The sequence below is a fragment of the Bacillus rossius genome, chromosome 1, assembly GCF_032445375.1.
Source record: "Bacillus rossius redtenbacheri isolate Brsri chromosome 1, Brsri_v3, whole genome shotgun sequence".
NCBI lineage: Eukaryota > Metazoa > Arthropoda > Insecta > Phasmatodea > Bacillidae > Bacillus > Bacillus rossius.
This window is the reverse complement of record NC_086330.1, coordinates 64,288,473-64,303,780: the sequence shown is the minus strand read 5'-3', so window position 1 is coordinate 64,303,780 and position 15,308 is coordinate 64,288,473. Positions and strand designations below refer to the sequence as shown.

The following is a 15,308-nucleotide window of genomic DNA, read 5'->3' as shown; positions in this document are numbered from 1 at the left end:
GGGACCGATTCAAATTGTCACAGCATAGAGGTCGCAGACCGACTTTCGGTATGAGAGGCTTGGTTTTAAATATAAAATGCTATTTTAATGAGCCTTTAAATAAAAAATAGAATAAAAGGCTATAAGTATAACGATTTAAGAGGCCGTGTCAGTAAATGTTTATTTCCAATATTCTGCTCTAGAAGTTCTCTCTTTTAACAGTGAGATTTAGTGGCTTTTTCAACCGAAGGAACTGTAGCCGCAGCGCGTGATAAAGCTACTATACCCTTATCACAGGATTAGTGGGAAGGTTGACAGCTCGAGTTTACTCGACGAAAAATGTATCTGGTTCCTCGACAATCTGAGAGGATGACAATCTGACCGGCGGCTCACTAGGAAATTGCAGATGCAGGGATTCAGAATCAAGAAACCTCACTTTAACAAATGTAGTATGAGTCGTATCTAAAACTAAAACTAAAAATTTTAATACTTTAAACGTATCGGAATACAATTAATCTTCAAACATGTGGTAATTATTCTTTATCTGGATGTAATAGTCCGTGAAAAATAATGTTAGTTGACATTAAAAAGTATACGAAATTCATCATGTAACGTTTTAAAAGGATAATAACATAAATGCATATGCTTAGATATTGCATATGCATCACACACAATCTAAATACAATCTCACTTAAGTCAGACTACCTAATTTTTTACAATGCACCATCATACAGTTTAACAGAGGTAGGTGAACCTCTTATCGACGTTGTTTCAAAGAATTTAAATTTACAAATATTACTATTTATCTTAATACGATATGTAGCCTACCTTTATGAATACGAACATACAAAAAAAATATTGAATTTATCACATTACACAAGACTAAAACACTAACAAAACTTAATTTTATACATTGCTGTAGCATATTAGAAGACGAAATAACTCACAAGACTAACATTAAGAGGGCTGCATTACAAATTTACTTTACAGAGAAGAAAATATCCTTTCAGGATATTTCATTACCTCATTGATTACATAATACTGCCGTTGATGTGATCGTAGATATAAAGTATTTAAAAAATATATTCCATTATGTTTATGTAAATATTTTGAAAACGTTATTGCTTAAAGATGCTCATTATTTAAATAATAACGAATCTTTTACTTTTATGTACTGAACAAACAAAATACTTATAAGTTAATAAGAATAAGCTTAGTTGAGTAACATCTTCAATTTGTATTGAATTCAATGTACATATCGAAAATCATGTACAATGAATGCAACAGATTGAATTCAATAAATATTTGATCTTGTGAAACGGCCATAATATTGATGTAGATTAGGGACCGGAAAAATTCGCGGTTTCGACGGCCTTCAGGATAGACTGCACATTCCCCTGTACACTCGGGCAAATAACAGCAGTTCATTTGCTGCTGACTTGTTAGTCGTCTCAGCTTGTTTGTCTGTGATTCGATCCTTCTTTGGTTGGTGTTTTATAATTGGTTGAGATTCGTCCAGATGAACAGTAAGCCAATAGCAAAATCATCTAAAAGGTATATGTATTTGACTTCTAGCCTATCGCCGAATGAATCCGCGAATTTTTCCGGTCTCTATTAATTATAGATGCTCACATGCATCGTGAGAGTCCGTATAAAGCCTATTACAATTCTATAAGTATACATTAAAATGCTTTTAAAATATACATGTGTAATATACTTAAAACTTGTTTAAGTAAGATCATCACAAAAAAAATTAAAATCCTTCAACAGTAAGTGATGTTTTATAAGATTTTAACAAAACACATCTTACAATAAGAGAATACTAATCATACCACATAATTCAACACAAAATATACATTCCAGTAGGCGCTACGTAAAAACAACTTCTATTTTTATGCTGATTACTCTGCATTGTTTTATATATATATATCATTATTTCTAACTTTTAATATTCTCTACACATTAACTGAAATTACTTATTTACAGAGTCTTAGCTAATGTTGGTCTGTACCACATACAGTTCGTACGATATCTCTACGCAAAACACATACAGTTCATTATTAGTAATATCAATTATATTTCATGAACATAATGAAATTAGTATAGGCCCTAGGTTGTTCACTGTTAATTGAGTACTTCTGAAGTATTTTCATTGTGAGTTAACATACATACCAAATGCCATTCTTCCAGTAAAGTTACAAAGAAGACAACAAGATAATATAAATATGTATGTAGTACCATATTTTAAACTCCTATTAAATGAAAAATAACTCAATCTCTATTCTGGACTATTAAGTAATAATTTTTATTACTGTTATTTATAACTTAAATAAAATGACAACTAACAAATTAGTAAAAAATAGAATTACGTGCGATATAGTGTGACATTTGTACTTGGACGGCAAACGAATATAATAAAATGTCTATGACAATGTTAACTTTACTCATTATTATGGAAAGAAACAAAATGGGCAGATAAGCATATTCTACGCTGACATTTAAAAATGCTCAATTCAAAATGAACATTCCCTAGCAAGAAAATTTATTTTATATCACCACAAAAAATCAAACTGCGGCGTCATTTTCCCGATGACAAACAAAAAAGTTGTATGGTCGCGAATAATACATTCGTATAGCGTCACATCAGCGGAATATTCCCTTGGCATAAATGTGTGAAGTCTGTGGCACTTATGGAGAAGTAAACCTTCGCTCGAACACAAAAACAAATGAACGAACAGCTTTTTTTTTTTTTTGATAAGATGTGCAATCGGAGACCCCTGGGGTGGTTGAATAGTGTCAGGTCCGTCGCCAGACCAGATAGTAAAAGCTCAGGGGCTGAGGATAGAAAAGGCATATCTCCAAATTATTAAGTATAAATGTTGTCATGTAATTGTTAAAGACTTGATTACACCCAGGTTTATAAACCCATCATGATCATGAAGACACTGATCGGAAGGTAATGTGCAATACATTTCAATGGCGTTTTCAGTTTTTGCTAAATAATTATAAATATAAGCAAAATTTCAATGTATCTGGACAAATCAAAATATTGATAATATTATTTTCATCACAGAAATAATATATGATATGATAACTAAATTTGAAAAAAGCGGTTATGTTAAATGTATTGTATACTTTCAGTAGGCAAAATTTCCGGCCCCTACCTCTTATAGACTTTGAGAAAAACTGCCTTTTAAAATAACATTGATATAGATAGGAGCGCAAATTTGTGACACGGCCTCTTAAGAGAGAGGGGCGAGTGAAAAATAGCCTGATAAAACTCGAAGACGATCCAACCCTATTTAAATAAGATATCACTCACAAAAAAAATTTGTTAATATCAAGATTATAAATGAAAGACGTTAAATAATGTTTGCCAATTTTGAATGGATACTGATAATTATGATAGTGCCGTAGAAAGTTAATTTTTATTGCATCTCAGGAATTTCGTACCAACTGATAAAATAAACCTTTCAAACCGTTTTTAATTAAAGCCTGTTAGAAGAGGCACAACGTAACTAAGAAGAAATAATAAAATAGTTAACAATATTGGATACATTTGCTCGCACAGAGATACAGTGTTTCACATATTTGCTGCATATTGATTATTGTACTATAATTATTTAATCTATGCAAGGTTTCATTAATTTATTAATGTAGTTAAAAAACACAAAACATTTACTGCGTTGTATAGGTATTCTGCAAAACAAATACAACTATCTCTAGTACGTAATTTTATTTCTGTTTACTCATGAACTAATGCTAGTAAGAAAAGTCCATGCAAATTCACCGTTATTATTAAAATGTAAATATTGAATTTTGATCTTTGTTCTATAAAGCCGTGACAAACAAGAGGAGCTGCTGACAGTTTCGTTTAAAAATGCCTCTTTTACAGTAGCTATTGACCTCGCTTAACAGTAGGCAATTGGTTACAAATATTAGCAATGTGTCGGGTTGGATGAATACATTATCGAAATATAGCTTAACATATCGACGACATCGGGGTAGTTAATGAGAATAGAGCCCAGACAAACTGAATGGGTAAGAGAAACAAGAGCACCCTGAAAACTCCTACGGACCCACGGCAACGTCCACCACGTTTCACACTTACGAAAAACCCAGATTTGATTCCACCGGGAATCGAACACGAATCGCCTTGGTGGGAGGCGAGGTGCTGGCCTGATCACAGCGCTTCCGTGTAGGATTAGAATACATACACTATAAAAATGTGGCCCGACTGGCATTAAATTTTAGAGGGATGAATGTACACGGAAAAAAAATGACGTCACTAAATACAGAAATAATAATAATAAAAATCCAAGGGGAATCTTTTTAACTTTTTTGGTTACAATTAGTTTGCCAAGATTTTCGTAATTTGTACAGGCCTATATTATATGTTGGCCAGTGTTGCGTAGCAAATTTCTTTAGATGAAAAATAAGAATTTTTTTTTCAATTGAAATTTTACACTTTTCCATTTTTATGTTTCAACTCCTTTGAAATGTTCGTAAATCTTATAATTATTATCCAAAACTTTTGTCTGAAACAATTTTTGATAAGAACCGTTGTTGCAGGGGGTTGAAAAAATAAAGGGGTAGGATTAAAACAATCATAATTAATATACCATGTACACTGTTAAATCCGTTCTGTTTTATCGTGAAACCGTAAATTATTATGTAGGCCTACATCTTTCGTCTGAAATAATTTTTTATACGACCAACTACAACTGCAAGGGTTTAAAAAACAAGGGTTAGCAAACAAAAGTAAAGCATAACTCTGTTCGTAGGCATAACATCTAACTCGTACAAATTATGAATTTTTCTTTTAATTTTTAACGTGACAATGTCTAATAAATCGATGAACGCTGGCTGCAGGCACGAACAAGTGTCCCGTTTCGCACATTGTTCCGTTACGCTGTGTCCCGTTACGCGCATTATTTCCTTACGCTGTGTCCCATTACGCTCTTCCACTCGATTGGCCTATGCGTCCGAGGAGAAGAAAGACAGCGGCAGCACACAACTTACGTGAACTGTTTCGTCGACTGGTTATAAAGTGAATTGAAAAGTTAATGTGGTTTTCATTGCTTATTACAACAACAATTTCGGCAATAAAGGTTAATTATTCTTGCATTTTAAAAATCTGATTACTAATATAACTTCAAGTATTTAGGTTATGTTAGATATTTGATTACAGTTTATTTAGATATTTGATTACAGTTTATTTATATGAAAACTCGTTCATAAAGTGCAGTAATAATAGGTTATGTTACAATTGACTAAAAAATTATGGTGATTCATATAATTGATGATAGATATTTGATTACAGTTTATTTATATGAAAACTTGTTCATAATTATATTTAAACTTTATAGCTAAACGCCAGTTTTTAAAATTAATTACAAGTCATCTACACGTGAACTGTTTCGTCGACTGTTTATAAAGTGAAGTGAAAAGTTAATGTGGTTTTCATTGCTTATTACAACAACAATTTCGGCAATAAAGATTAATTATTCTTGCATTTTAAAAATCTTATTACTAGTATAATTTCAAGTATTTATTCTTTTAATATTAAAATAAAAATGATTCAATTTTATTCATAAAAGTATGCAATCATTTCATCAATTTTTTTTATGACGTCACGTTAAACTATCGTCCGTAAACCGACTTTACAGACAACTAATTTTTTTTTTCTTGCGTGTAGCCGGCGTTCATCGATTTATTAGACGTTGTCACGTCAAAAATTGCTGTTGTCAATAGTATATAAACACCACATAATATTCCATAACAGAAATATGGTCAACAAACAAAGAAAAACAAAGAACTAACTAGACTAACAGAACGAAAAAACACCCACAAATGATGACAGCACAAAAATATGTGTTTTCGTACCATGTGCGTCTCTGCCTGAGGACGGGAGCAGGTAGCAGTTCCCGAAACGTCGCTTGTTTCTGTTTTGGAAAACTATTGTGTTTGTTTCGTCTTTTCTTTTTGTCGTGTTTCTGTCTCGTTTCAGCTGTTGTGCTGAATTTTTTTGGGTTCAATATTTTTGTGCTTTCATCATTTGTGGGGTTAGTCCATTTTTCTTTTTTTTCTTTTTCTTTGTTTGTTGACCATATTCCTGCTATGGAATATTATGTGGTGTTTATATCCTTTTGACAACAGCAATTTTTTGCTTAATTTGTGTTTTTGTTTTTGTCTTTTGGGATTTTGTAGTTTTCTTCTACAGACATACATGAGCTTAGCAATGGCGTATGTCCAAAAACTTACATCAAGTCATGCACTCCCATTGCACAAATCTTTCAAAGATAGTACATTCATAGGCCAATCGAGTGGAAAGAGAGATAGATGCGGCGCAAGCGTACAATGAGCGTAACGGGAGAATGAGCGTAACGGGACAATGAGTCATCCTTTTTCGTGCGTGCAGCCGGCGTTCATCGATTTATTAGACGTCACATCAAAAATTAATATTTGCACTTATATATATTTTTAACTAATTTGGAACTTTTTCTATCATAGTCCCTAGTTTCGCATTACAACTATTTCAAAATGTATTCAAGTTAAAGTGCGTATGTATTATAAAATCATTTTTACTTTTGTGATTATAATATATTAATATGAAACAAGACTAAATAGGAAGAGTGAATCGCTGGAGTGTACATATATACGTATGCGTAGCACTGTGGCTGTGGCTCGCATCGGATATTGTGCGTTCCTGGTCTTGGGAAGGGTTTATCTTGAAGAGGGGCCCGCAAGGTGGTGGGAAGAAAGATAACACCTCGTGAATGGTGTGGAGAAGACCTCACGAGAGCGATAACTGACACTTTTTTGTCTCCTCCTTTTGCTCTCTTCGCGGTCACACACACACACACAAATGCAGATGCCAGGCGCGAGCTGAGAACTTGCTGCTCTGATGAACGCTCTTAAGGGCATATGCCAGTACCAGGTCACGCGGCTGACTTTTTTTACTGTAGAGGCATGCGTGACTAGTGTTCGTGCATTCCTTTGACCAGACATTTTAAATTCGTCAAATTTCTTCGTCAATACTGGCAAAAGGTTCCACATGTACGTTACATATTCTGTTCCAAAAGAAGCAAAGAATAAGCCCTGGAGTGGCATAAATGGTTTTTAATTGTCTTGTATAATGCCAACAAAAATTTTCAACTAAAAACAACACCAAACTACAAATGTTGCAGCTATGAATTATATGGTCAAACATCTTGTGAACTCCACAAAAAAAGTAAGGATTGCGTAACAAAATCTTTAAGTCACTGTATGGATCAGGGTGGGGATTTTAAATTTTTTGGGAAAATGCCTACAACTTAAAAACCGCGCCACATTAATTTACTTATTGTATTCTTTTATTCAGAGCCGTGATTAATTGGCCTACGAACTATTATTGGCTTGACATGAAATTCTGGAATATTATGTAAACAGGGTATGCCCTAATTTCCTTGAGGAATCACCTACCGAATTATTTCATTTGATCAACAGAAAGTCCGCACGACAGTTCTGTAACTTGCGAAAGGCGCTGTGGTGATCCATTCGCGAGCCAGTATTCACGCTTCTGGAACTAACACGAAAAAAAAAAAAACGAAAAAAAAACCACTTCAAACCAGGTGGACACCTCATCTATAATAATTTGAACCCAAGATTGTAATGGGTTATTGTTGCGGAGATATAGAAGGAAGAGATGGAGCGAGGACTTCGAAAATTCTCTGACTGCTTAGGGTGCCGTTTCATTAACAACTGCTTTAAAACGTTCCTGGTGATGGGAAGTTTTTAAACGTGATGTGTCAGGATTCGGCCGACAAACTTCCACTACAGGTTCATCCCGAAAAAAAAAAAATTAATGTATGACGTGTGTGGTCTTAAGTGATTCTAAATGCTGATATATTCGTACGCTTATAAAATTGGAGGTGAACAACTGGTTTATTGAAAAATAAGGAAAGCATGTTATATGAAAAACTAAGCGTATGACTTATATTTAACTAAAAAATAAACCTTGTATGACCACCGCAAAACTCTTCGCTGTCGTAAAATGATTTCCTTTAAATAGTTGGCGGTTAACATCTACTTAATATAACTTTAACACAGATATAACATCTACTTAATATAACTGTAAGATAGACAACGCACAGCTTAAACCGGTGGGTCTAGAAGCATGAATTTTTGTTTACGCTTCTGTTTGAAAATAAAAATTCAATTGTATGAGGGTTTTTGGTAATTCATAAAAAATGAGGATCAAATAATTTTCCATCAGGCACACAGCTAGTTCCTCATAAAAAAAGTATGGAGAATAAATGTGTTCCCCCAATTTTCGCTGTGGTTGTAGAAATTTTCTAAATTAAACACTATCCGGACTCTCAGGTTTCCATCTTAGATACTTTCTCTATTATTAGCACAAAAAAAAAGTTTCGTTGTTAAGCGACACATACCTACCTTGGGAAGCACTTTAAGACCATAACTTTCCTTAACTTGTTTTTTTTTTTTTTTGTGATAGACCTGCAGCTGAAGTTCGACAGTCGAACTCTGACCGAGCCTGCATACACAGACCAGCTCCGTCCTAAGCTCCGTGGGATAGTTTAACACTTCGTTACTCTTGGACCGGCACAATCTCGTAAAGTTCCGCGCGAACTCTCGGAAAACTGTTTTAATTAGTGGAAGGGAGCAATGAGGATGGCAGCCCAAGAAAAGGTCCGGTGGAAATATTATGTTGCTGCCACAAAGTAGCGTCAGCTAACAGTATTTTAATTCAGAAATAACGAAGCAAAATTTAAAATAAAATAAAAAAAGCGCGTGTAACTCAGTACATTTGATAGTAGTGAAACTTATTTGGCAATTCAAACCTTGACTCGTAAGTATATGTAAAGGATAAAACGGCAGCGAGAGAAAAAGGAAGACAATTTTTTTTTAAAAAATACATAAATTAACCAAATTATTACTAATTTCGAAATAACTGCTCAGGATATCAACAATATTGGTCAATCAATTTTGATTAACTAACAATAAATATTACTTACTGTTGAAATACTCAAATCATAAAGAATTTCTTTTAGAATAAATAAAGCTAGGATTGATTATGGTAAATTAGTTTTTAATTTAATTTAATGTCATGTATAGATTAAATGTGATCGAGCATTTTTCTAGACTGATTTTGTAGTTCTAAAAATATCACCTAAACATTGAGTAATGGTGAAATAGATTTTACCAATATGCTACATATTGGCATTAATGATGTTCTACTGTCGAATGAATGACAATAAGTATGTAACATGTCCGCCGCACCGCTCCGCGACGCGAAAACTAAACGGCACGGACCTACCTCACAGTAATTCTTTACATTATAACCATATTTCCACAAAGTGAAAATAAAAACAATATTATACGCACGGGATTTGTTTAAACATTTTTCTAACTAGCTTATTCTTAGTTGGACTCAACATATTTCCACGCTCATGGACTCATAATTATAACACGGTGTGTGATTTAGTTAATCAACGAATAATACGTGTCAAACTAAATCGTGAAAAGCATTATACCAACAAAAAATATTTAGATACACAGCTAAAACAATACTCGTATAACAATGTTTAACAATACTAATTGACACAAGTAATTAAAATAATACATACTTAAAAGAACGACATTTTCTTGCGAAGATGGCCCGTGGCGCGGTCCACAACAATAACCTCAAACCCCGTTGTGTTGCCCTCTGCCCAGATACTCCCTCACTAGATGCCAGCAAGTCGGATGACGTCAAGCGCAGGCTGTTCACTACCGCCCTGACCCGCCTATCCCTGCAGCATGGCAGGGTTCAACCTGAGCCACAAGCCGCCACGTGGAGCCCGCTCAAGGGAACGAGGCCCGACGCATTCTATTCTCCGTCCTTTTTGCGTCAGAAACGTTTCACAACAATGTTTCACGAAAACGTTGCATTAAAATTCGGCCTTGAAATTTTACTCCCATCACAAAAAAGTTTCACTTCAAAAAATTCCCGGCATCCTTCTCCAAGTTCAGGAATTAAAATGAGACTGGCGTCTTGTACGAAATAATTTCAGGCCGATATTCCTAGACACAAAAATAATAGTTTTATTGTGCACTGATTATGGTGTCCTATTCATTGATGATCTGTTGCATAAATTACGCGCATGCACAGAGCTCCCAGTTCAGTTGATTTCTTCCAGATGGTGCGGTCTGGCGCCATTGACTCGTATAACGTCATATTTGTAATCATCGGGGGACGAATCAACCGTGTTGGTGTGCCAAATGAAACTTTATGATGGCGAAACTATCCTGGAATACATTTTGTACACTTTAATGGTGATAGCAAGAAATAATAGCAACTTAAAAAGTACTTGAGAAAAATTGAAAGGCTGTTTTTTTTTTCGTGCGCTGGTGCTTCTATCTATAGTTTTTTTTAATATATATAAGTGTATCGATGGTTGTGAAATTTCGGCTAGAATGCGTCAAAAACCAGTTTCTAGCCTCGCGTAGGGCACAGTTCATTGAAAAGGTTGCCTATTTGTTTCCTTCCTGGAATTCTGTTTGGAAATGTTCTTGAATACAGCCGGTGATTTAGGTAACAGTTGTATCCCAAGGCAGTGCTTATTCGCTACTTTACCCAAACGTCTTGGAGACATTGACGATTTTTTTTTACCAAGCGATTAATCCAATTTTATTGGTGCACCACTAGTCAAAACTTATGGTTTGAAGAGACTATTTCCATTAATTTCTAAAGCTATACTTCAGAGTGTATGTGTGTGGATGAGTTTATTTCTATATATTTGCCTTCGCTGTGATACGGTTTCACAAGTAAAAACTTTAAAGAAACAGAAAATTGGAGCCTTCTACACAAATAGTGCTTGAAACTACGTTTTCGGAATGGCAACCTGAAACACTAGAAGGTGAAAGTTAATCAAGCCTTGCGATACTTTTTAGGCTGGTGTCATACTATGACGGTTTAACCAGTGATTCAAGTTTCTGCTAGGTGATGTTTTACAGATCAATTGTTTATTTTCTCTATTTTGATTTAAAAAAATTTTGTGCGAAAGTCATAAGGCCCGTCTGTGGGCGTGACGTCACATTATCGCACGGAAAACTTCCCTGTCTACATTTGTGATGTCCGATGTCCGAATCCACTTATTTATATAGTAGTCACCAAAGCGCAGTAAATATAGATCGCCAAGATGTTTTTTTAATAAATTTTATTTATTGTTTTCTTGCTCTGTAAATGAGTATGCATATTAGTTTAGAATATTAATTTAAAATGTGAAAGTTGTTAGTGTTCAATAATATTTAGTTATTCGGTAAGGCAAAAATTAATTCGTACGTTGGCTTTTGAAAAAGCGCCGGTCGTAAACGGACAGCACCAATTCTTATTTTTTTTTTTTATCTTGGTCTTCATGACTTTCTGTTCTATCACATCGTCCATTATATTTCTGTTTACCCTTTTTAAATGGGAACGAGAAACGGCAAATATAATGAGTGTTCTTCTATGCTACTAAAGGACACAGAGTGGGACGAAAAGTTCAAGTTGACAAACTTATTCGGATCAGGGAGATTCGGACCTTCGCCCAAACCACCCATGGCGTCAGAGGGTCACGTAAACCAATCAGGCCGGAATTACAATAGCCATTCGCCTCCTTCCGTCCGTCATCCGTCCGTCAATCACGTGACCTGCAGCCAATAATATGGCCTAAAGAAATTCATTCCTCCGACCGTCCAAAGCTTGTAACTTCATATTTTTGACAGAGAGACGGGTGAAATTATATCCTACAAATGTCATCCAGGTCGAATCTCATTATGTTACAAGGTATTAAAAGTTTAATTGTTCAGCTGCTTCCAAAATTAGTTTTTAACTTATTATCAACACATTAAAAAGCTGTTCTTTGAAACAAAAATGGTCACAGAAGTGTATTAATCACGGATGTTAACTCTGGAAATGTGAAAATAAATACCAGAGTGGAAATATTTGAGCTTAATGAGTTATCAGTGCTTGTTTACGTGATTAACTAATAAAATTGCATAAGAGAACTTTTTTCCCCAAAATTTAAGTTTTCTCAAGAGTTGTCAGCATTGGAATGGAAAAAAAATATGACGGACGAGCGGAGTGTTGTACATCGCTCAGTTGCTGGCAGACAAACGGATGGCGGACGGACGTGACGGGCTATTGTAATTCAGGCTTCAGCGATCTGTGTCCCGTCGGATACAATTTAGGGCAATGCAACTGCAGACGGGCCTACAGCCGCAGCGGCAGAAACCTACAGTGTGAACACTAGCCTTACATCACGCTCAGATCCTAAACGTGTGCTATGAATCACGCGTTTTAAGTTCTGCACATTGTGTTTGCATCGCTTGCGTAGTTTGAAAACTAGGGTCCGGCATCACAGAAACAGTCCTGGGTCGACAATACTAATACAAATTCGGGAATGTTAATAATATTTTTGGTTCCATATGTTTGAGAATGGGATGGGAGGAGAGAGAGAGAGAGAGAGAGAAAAAAAAAACTGAAAGCCGCATACATCGCCGATCGTTTGGATGTTCGAGTTCGAGAGACTCGCGTACAATTTACGAGAAATGAGCAACCGAGCTGTCGTTTGGCGCGAAACTGCTTACCTGAGCTGGAAGACTCGAACGTTAGCAGACGAGAGGCGTTCACGATGCCACGTCGGCGCCGGCTGGGAGGATGACGCTTCAACTGCGCGCGAACCGCCGGTGGAGGAAGAGTGCTGCTGCCTGGAGGCGGTGCGAGGTACCGGTGCGGCGTCGCTTGCCTCCCCTCATCCCCTCCCTCCACCACTAACACTTGCACGGCGTCACGCGACCGCCCGCATACTAGTGATGGGCAGAACGGTTCTTCTGACCGAACCGGTACTTTCGGATCAGTTCCGTGAAAGATTCGTTCAGAACGATTCGTTCATCTCGGTCATTTCGTTCTTTTCTGTGAATAGGATCTGGCTCTTATATCAGGTGTCGTAACTCGTTCATCCTTTAGAGTATTGGCTACGTGTTTGCTTCCAGCCTCCCCTCGTTATCGCGTGACCCGATAACGAGAGGAGGCTGGATCGCGTGGGTGGTTATCTTTATCTACTCTGCATGGGTAAATGAAATTTCAAACGTCTAGTTGTATACTGACTGTTATAAAATTATTGACTGTTGATCGCTGCAAATGCTTCATGCAGTGATTCTATATAATACGGGAGCATTAAATCTAAGAATGTTAGGTACGAAAGTGATATTTCTTAACTTTAATTTGTAATCGCACTATTATAGCTAGTACTTGAACATTGCTTTTCGTAGCCAGTGAATCACAGTTGCGTATATGAAACAAGATTATTTATATTGTATTACTTTTTAAGTTACAAATATTAATATACAGGCTATTTACACTCTAGAGAGAGTAAAGTGTTTACATGTAGACCAACACATTTAGAGAAAAAAAGACAAAAATTGAATACTACTACTGCGATTCAGTATGAAGAGAGAAAAATGAAGTAGGTACATTAATTAACACCTAAATGGTAAGTGTGAACATTTGTAGTTACTTTCCCTGTTATTTTTAATTCATGTTTTTTTTTCCCCCAAATTTGTGTATGTGAATGTGAAAACGCAATTTTAAACCACTACTTAACAGTTGACATTTTCAGGTATAGATACTTTTCATGTTACCCTATTTTATTTGATCAGTTATCGTTTGCTCTTATGAACATGCTCACGCTGTGATTACTAATTTTTCAGACTCCTGACGTCATGAATCATTTCACGAACGAATCAGACCGGGCGCGTGGCCGGTTCTCTCATCTCGTTCTCTCGTTCTCTCCGCGTTTTCGTTCTTCCGAATCTTTCAAGGTACCGGCTCTCAAAGAGCCGGTTGGTTCTCTCGTTCTCTCCGCATTTTCGTTCTACCGAATCTTTCAAGGTACCGGCTCTCAAAGAGCCGGTTCTTTACATCGCGAACGAATCGCAAGATTTCGTTCTCTCAAAGATTCGTTCTTTTTGAACGAATCGTTAACGAACGACCCATCACTACCGCATACCGGCCCCGGGTCAGCACGCCGACGAGACCTGGAGTTCCGCTTCTCGGAGTCACGAAGCAGCCGTCCGCGCTCTGCTTCTCCTCTCTCCGGTAGAGTTCGTCGAACCCCGCCGTGCGGCTGTGAGTCATTCGCCGCGAGTACTTCACTGGCTTCCTCGACTATTATGTTAGATTACTGGCCTCGTATTTAGACAATCGATCGTTTGGAGTGACGGCAAAAGGGACATAGTCTGATTTAAAGATATCTGAAGCAGGAGTCCCACAAGGCAGCATTTTAAGGCCGGTTCTATTCAATATTGATATCCACGATATGCCTAAACCCGCACACCGATCAGTACAATTTGGCTGCTACGTGGACGATATGGTACTTTTTTTTAGCACATCTTGTATTTTAGAACTCGCAGCAGACAGATTACAAACCACGTTAAATTCAATAGACAGTGGTGCACAAAATGGTGAATTAGGATAAGTCCTTCTAAATCAGACGCTATAGTATTTACGTGTAAACATCCGCCACTCGGTGGTGGGCCACGATTAACACAATCATCGACGCGAAAAGAAAAGCAGCTTTCACTAGGCTCATGACCTTTTACCCCGTCATGAGTAGACGATTAGATCAGGGCCGCGTCTGGGGGGGGGGGGGGGGGCAAAATGGGCATTTGCCCCGGGCCTCGCATTCTAGGGGGCCTCAAATTTTATTAAAAAAATATGTCATTACTTAAAGTGAATTCCCATTTTATATCTGGCGTAATAATAACTTGTCTTTAAATTTAGATACCTATTTATTTAGTTTTGTAAAGCATGATTCCACAATAAAACCACACCGTGCTGTCACTTTTATGGTTTTATTTATAACTACTGAGTAAGTCACCGACATCGACGCTGGTCGCCGATAACTACTGTGGTGCGGACAAAGCGAGCGGAGTCATTACATTTACATACCACAACAGCGATTGTGGTGCTACAACAGTTGCTAGTTCCAACAGATGTCATGTAATTAATGTACGCGTAAAACTTCTTAATGTAAGATTGACGAACAACAATCAATATCCCTGTTTTAATCTATTTGTGCAACTAAATATGTTTTTAGTGAGATTTTAAAGCTATTAATTTTGTTTTTGCAGTAATTATTTTATTTCTTTTAATGATTTTGTTGGTTTATGAATCATACGAACTTGTTTATGATGTTCATGTTGGTAGTTGTGTTCAACAATAGAGAAGTCCATCAGGCGGGAATAATGTAAACAGACCTTGATACTACACCAGAGTTTTAGTTTGATAATAATTGCTAATTGGT

At 36.4% G+C, this 15,308-nt stretch overlaps 1 protein-coding gene across 1 annotated transcript in view; it reads right to left on the bottom strand.

The window, feature by feature from the left end:
- LOC134536847 (uncharacterized) overlaps positions 1-12,841 on the bottom strand; it is a 48,815-nt gene extending 35,974 nt beyond the window's left edge. Inside the window, exon 1 of the mRNA XM_063376864.1 lies at positions 12,592-12,841. The gene's annotated coding sequence lies outside the window, so the exon portion shown is untranslated. The remainder of the gene's footprint in view (positions 1-12,591) is intronic.
- Between the last annotated feature and the right edge of the window lie 2,467 nt (positions 12,842-15,308).